The sequence below is a fragment of the Acomys minous genome (assembly GCF_964271855.1).
Source record: "Acomys minous genome assembly, chromosome: 13".
Taxonomy (NCBI): domain Eukaryota; kingdom Metazoa; phylum Chordata; class Mammalia; order Rodentia; family Muridae; genus Acomys; species Acomys minous.
The window spans coordinates 101,916,106-101,922,142 of NC_140495.1; positions in this window are offsets into that span (position 1 = coordinate 101,916,106).

Genomic DNA, 6,037 nt, shown 5'->3' on the forward strand with positions numbered 1-6,037 from the left:
ACGCCTTTAATCCCAGCACTCGGGAGGCAGAGGCAGGCAGATCGCTGTGGGTTCCAGGCCAGCCTGGTCTACAAAGCGAGTCCAGGACAGTCAAAGCTACACACAGAAACCATGTCTCAGAAAAAAACAAACAAACAAGCAAAAAAACAAACAAACAAACAAACAAAAAACATCAGCAAAGCTTACTGCACAGGCATGAGGATTTAAGATCCTCTAGCACCCGGGTGACACACCTGAAGTCTCTAAATGAGGTAAGCAGACAGGAGGCCAGACAGTTTAGCTGATTGACAAACCCAAAGTTCAGCAAGAGATGATGTCTCAAAAGCTAAAAAGGACATGAGCTGGGGAGATGGTGCAGCAGTTAAGAGCACTGGCTAGCCGGCCGTGGTGGCGCACGCCTGTAATCCCAGCACTCGGGAGGCAGAGGCAGGCGGATCTCTGTGAGTTCGAGGCCAGCCTGGTCTACAAAGTGAGTCCAGGACAGCCAAGGCTACACAGAGAAACCCTGTCTCAAAAAAACCAAAAAAAAAAAAAAAAAAAAGAGCACTGGCTACTCTTGAAGTGGACCAGTGTTGGGTTGCCAGTACCCAAATAGTGGCTAACAACCATTGGTAACTCCAGTTCCGTGGGGGGCGGGGAAGTGCCCTCTTTGACTTTTACTGGCCTTGCTTGCATGTGGTTCACAGACCTACATGAAGGCAAGACACTCCATATACATTAAAAAAAAAAAAAAAAAGATGGTTAGGTTTGATGGAACCCACCTTAAATCTTAGCACTTAGGCAAGTGGATCTCTGATCAGTTCAAGGCCAGCCTGGTCTACATAGCAGGTGTCAGCTGCCTCTGAAATCCCCCACACCATAATCATGCTGTATGTATGCATGTGCGTGTCGTGTGCATGTGCGGGTCCAGATGGGTTGGGAGTGGGGCAAAGATTCTTGCCTAAGGGCTGGAGAGATGGCTCAGAGGTTAAGAGCATCGTCTGCTCTTTCAGAGGTCCTGAGTTCAATTCCCAGCACCCACATGGTGGCTCACAGCCATCTGTAATGAGATTTGGTGCCCTCTTCTGGTATGCTGCCATGCATGCAGGCAGAGCACTGAATAAATAATAAATAAATCTTAAAAAAAAAAAAAAAAGACTCTTGCTTAAGGAATAACCTGATTGCCTGCAGCCAACGTTTGCCATATATGGACATATGTCACTTCTTATGGTCTGATTAGTTGGCAACTCATGATTGGTTGAAGCTTGGTTACTGCAGCTATCTTGGACTCACTTTGTAGACCAGGCTGGCCTCAAACTCACGGAGATCCCACCTGCCTCTGCCTCTGCCTCTGCCAGGATTAAAGGCATGGCGCCACCACTGCCTGGCTAGAGGGCCAGTCTTGAAATCAGTTAAGAGAGAGGAGACAGGCTTTTGAAGGGACTGATACTGCTTCCCCACAGAGACAGGGAAAAGACGGGGTTTTGTTTTTCTTCTTCCCACCAAGAACTGGAGCCAAAACTGTAGTCCTATCCCCAGTCCTATCCCCAGTGTGGAGGGGAAGCTGGTCCAGGCTTGGGCCACATGCTCATGCCACAGAGCATCCATGGTCCAAGCATCTGTTGCTCTCTCCCCACGTCCACGTATTAGCACCTGCCTACTTGAACAGTTGACTGATGGGGAAGGCCTTCCTGGTCACCCATTGGTCCAGGATAAGCCAAGGGCCCTGTGATATCGGTGTCTGTAAGCTGAGAGCTGGGCCTCTGCTCTGACTCACCTGGAGTCTTCCTCTTCCGGTACTAGTGCACAGTTAGCTCAAGGGAACAGCTAGTAAATAAAGTCACAGCTGGGAATTGTGGGTGAGGGAGTGCTGGTGTGTGTGTGTGTGTGTGAAGACCTGTGAATTGGGTAAACTGTGGCTGTGATCTGCTTGTCTGAGACGCATAAATACATGATGCCCTTCCTAAGAATATGTTTTTCTTTTGACTGTGGCAGTCAAAGAGAAATTGGCATCTCCTTTCCACAGATTGGGAAAGTGAGAAGAAATAGGAAGGGAGAGCCGGGCGTGGTGCCGCACGCCTGTAATCCCAGCACTCGGGAGGCAGAGGCAGGTGCTATGAGCTGGAGGCCAGCCTGGTCTACAAAGCAAGTCGAGGACAGCCAAGGCTACACAGAGAGACCCTGTCTTGAAAAACCAAAAAAAAAAAAAAAAAAAAAGGGGAAAATTCATCTGTAATCCCTTATAAATAACCCCTGACTAATATTTTGGTATATATCTCTTCATACATTTTAATGCCTATTTTAATGTAATTGGATCCATAAGCATATACTGCTGTCATTCCATTGTTTCACCATATGAACATTTTCCTACATCACTAAATCATTTCAAAACTGCTTCTATTATCTGCATATTTCCCATGTGAATAGTCCCTTAATCATTCTCCTAATCAGAATTAAGTTATTCATTCACTTATTCACTCTTTAGTATTGTTATGACCAAAGATGCAGGTATGGGCATTTTATTTTATTTTAAGATTTATTTACTACTTATTATGTATACAGGGTTCTGCCTGCACATACACCTCCAGGCCAGAAGAGGGCATCAGATCACATTCTAGATGGTTGTGAACCATCATGTGGTTGTTGGGAATTGAACTCAGGACCTCTGGAGGAGAAGTCAGTGCCCTTAACCTCTGAGCCATCTCTCCAGCCCAGGAATGGGCCGTTGAAAGGCTAAAGCTGGTCCTGGTTCTGTTCTTTCCTTCAAAGTCTATCTTCAGGATAGAGTTCAGGAAATGGAATTCACTATATAAAAAAGCAGGAGCATTCAAGACCCTGAAGGGCTGGGTGGTTTTGTCTTGCTTGGAAGTTAACCTGTGCAGAACTGGGGTTGTTAAGTTCTGTGTGAACGGCTGAGTATGTGCCTGTGAGACCAGGATCCTCAACATGGAAGGAAGACCGGGTCTGTTAGCTCTCCCAAACTACACTGTCAACCGCACAGGGTCCCATGAGTCTACTAACTCACTCTTGGTGGAGAAGGTCACACAAACACATTTTCTAGCCGATTCTCAAGGAAGCCATTCTAGTTAGCGGCAGAGCCAGATGCTTGTAGATGGCAGGACGTGTGGCCACTGCTGAGTGACCTTTGTGATAAAAGCGCACCACTGGCAGATTATAAGTGGCTCAGAAAGCCAAAACTAGACCACCAATCTGTTCACAAGCCCTCGTGGTACCATCAGAGTTGGCTGATCAAATTGGAAATTTGGGAAAATATGGGAAAGTGTCAACAATGGTCAAAGAGGCGGTGACTATACCCTAGCCTGTTTCCTTTTTATTTATTTTTAATTTATTTATTTATTTATTCATTTTGGTTTTTTGAGACAGGGTTTTTCTGTGTTGCCCTGGCTGTCTTGGACTCATTTTGTAGACCAGGTCTGCCTCTGCCTCCCAAATGCTGGGATTACAGACGTGCACCATCTCACCCAGCTACCTGTTTCCTTTTTAATTTCCATCCATCATCACCAAAAAAAGGAGGGCCAGTCCTTTCATGCACTCTGCATATTGGAGATGTCATATGCCTCTGGTGAACGTTCTACTTGATGCTTTGTGCCCTCTATCCCACAAGGCAGATCCCCTCTGGGTGGGAGCCGAGAACACACTGGGGAGTAGTTTATGGCTGTGCTCTGTACAAGGTGAGCTCTTTCCTTGCAAGAGAACTGGCCAATCACGAGCCTGGCCTGCTGTGGTAGTTTCTGATTGGCAGCAATCTTTCCCGGTATGTCCAGCTCACAACAGTGGATGCGTTGCCATGTCCAACATAATGATGAATAGGATCTGGGTCACGCAGTCTATGTTAACAGCCTTATTCCAGTTGGTTCAAAACACAAACAAACATGTCCTTAGGATGGGCATACGTATTTGAGAGAGACTGAAGAGATGGCTCAGTGGTTAAGAGCCCTGGCTGCTATTCCAGAGGACCTGTTTGATTCCCAGCACCCACACGGCAGCTCACAAACTGTCTCTAATTCCAGTTGCAGGAAACTTGACACTCTTTTTTTTTTAAAATAATTTATGTATTTTTATTGTATGTGCATGATGTTTTTGCATGCATGTATGTCTGTGTGAGGGTGTCAGATCTTGGAGTTACAGACAGTTGTGAGCTGCCATGTGGGTGCTGGGAATCGAACCCAGGTCCTTTGGAAGAACAGTCTGTGCTCTTAACCGCTGAGCCATCTCTCCAGCCCCTTGACACTCTTCTTTCTAGCCTTCAGTCAGCAAGCACACAAGTGGTGCACAGACATTCGTTCAGGCAAAACACCCATACATATAAAACTAAGATAAAAATAAACAGACACACACAAAACCAGTTGAGGTTTTCTAAGTGACAGACCAAACTGGGCCACTGACAACAGCCCAAGATTTAGGGGGAGATAAGGTCAGTGAAATGGAATGCTATGTCCAGGCCAATCAACTGGTCCTGCTTACAGGGCAGTGACTCATGCACTTTCGGTTTGGTGTGGCTGCTTCTGCGTAAACAACCACAGCTGGCAGACACCACGGTTTCAGTTCAGTCAAGCTATCAGTAAACCAGCAGATGGTGTTAAGGTCCCCCATGGAGCCTGTGGCTTTGCTGCGAGTATGGCTGTGTTCTTCCCTCAAAGGCTAGCTGCCGATTTTCTTCATGAAAAGCTGAGCTACAACCTGGGTGGCCCCGGTAGCTTTAAGCTTGAATAGACTGCTTCCATTTTACTACCATGGCTTTCAAGAAACATCTTAAGGATGGCCTTTGAACTCACAACCCTCTTACCTCAGCCTCAGGGCTGGAACTAGACATGTGCCACCATATCCAGCAAAGGACTCTATTTTAATTAGTATCCAGAGGAGCCAGGTTCAGTGCCTAGGGCCCATCTGGTGGCTCACAACCATCTGTAACCCCAGTTCCAGAAGAAGGTCCAAAGCTCTCTTCTGCCCTCCTTGGGCATGGCATGCACATGATGTACAGACACACATGCAGGCAGAATATCCCCTAATAGTCAGTCAGCTTTGTAGGATGAATAGCTAGTCACTGTGTCAGGGATACACTGAGCCCCCCCACACCCCCGCAATGTTCAGAGGCACCTCTAGCGTCCCTCTGTCTGAAGCTCCAAGCAGCAAAGTTATCAACTGCAGAGCCTTAACAGCCTTTTAAAGGGTGTTTGGGTTGCTGGAGGCCTCAGGTAGAGCAGCTCACACCTTGCCGGGCACTTTAGAGGGCTGTTGTCTGAACGTTGCTCAAAGGGTGCTGATCTGCAAAGCAGCATAAAGAGGACCCACTAGGGCTGAGTGAGGCCCTGCCGCTCCTACTGGGGAGGAGAGAGGGGACAGAGTGAGGCCCTGCCACTGCTACTGGGGAGGACAGAGGGACAGAGTAAGGCCCTGCCGCTGCTACTGGGGAGGACACAGGACAGAGTGGGGCCCTGCCGCTGCTACTGGGAAGGACAGGGGACAGAGTGAGGCCCTGCTACTGGGGAGGACAGGGGACAGAGCGAGGCCCTGCCACTGCTACTGGGGAGGACAGGGGACAGAGTGAGGCCCTGCTACTGGGGAGGACAGAGGTATAGAGTGAGGCTCTGCCGCTGCTACTGGGGAAGACACAGAACAGAGCTTCTCCTTAGCACCGGAACTGGAAATGGCGAATCATGCACTCAGCCTGTAAAAACTGAATCTTGTCAGATTATCAGTCATGTCAGCTGGTGGAGGTATCATAACACACCAAAAGCCTAGAATACCCTGGCGTCTGGCGGCGGGGAGCAAGGGAGGGGCACAGGCAACAAAGGCTGGAGCCCTCCCACTGAGCCCCCTGCTCCCTTCCTGTACAGACCATCTACTTCAACTTAGCAAAATGTCCTATCTTCTTTAAGAACTGGTCCGCATTCTGAAACACACACGTGCTATCTATCCAGCCTTGTCCAGCACTGGGGCCTTGAAGGCAGAGAACGAAATTCTTAACCCAGCTAAAACTAGATACAACATTCCAAGGGCCTGGTTCTAAGAAGTCAGGCCAACGATTTGGGGAGAC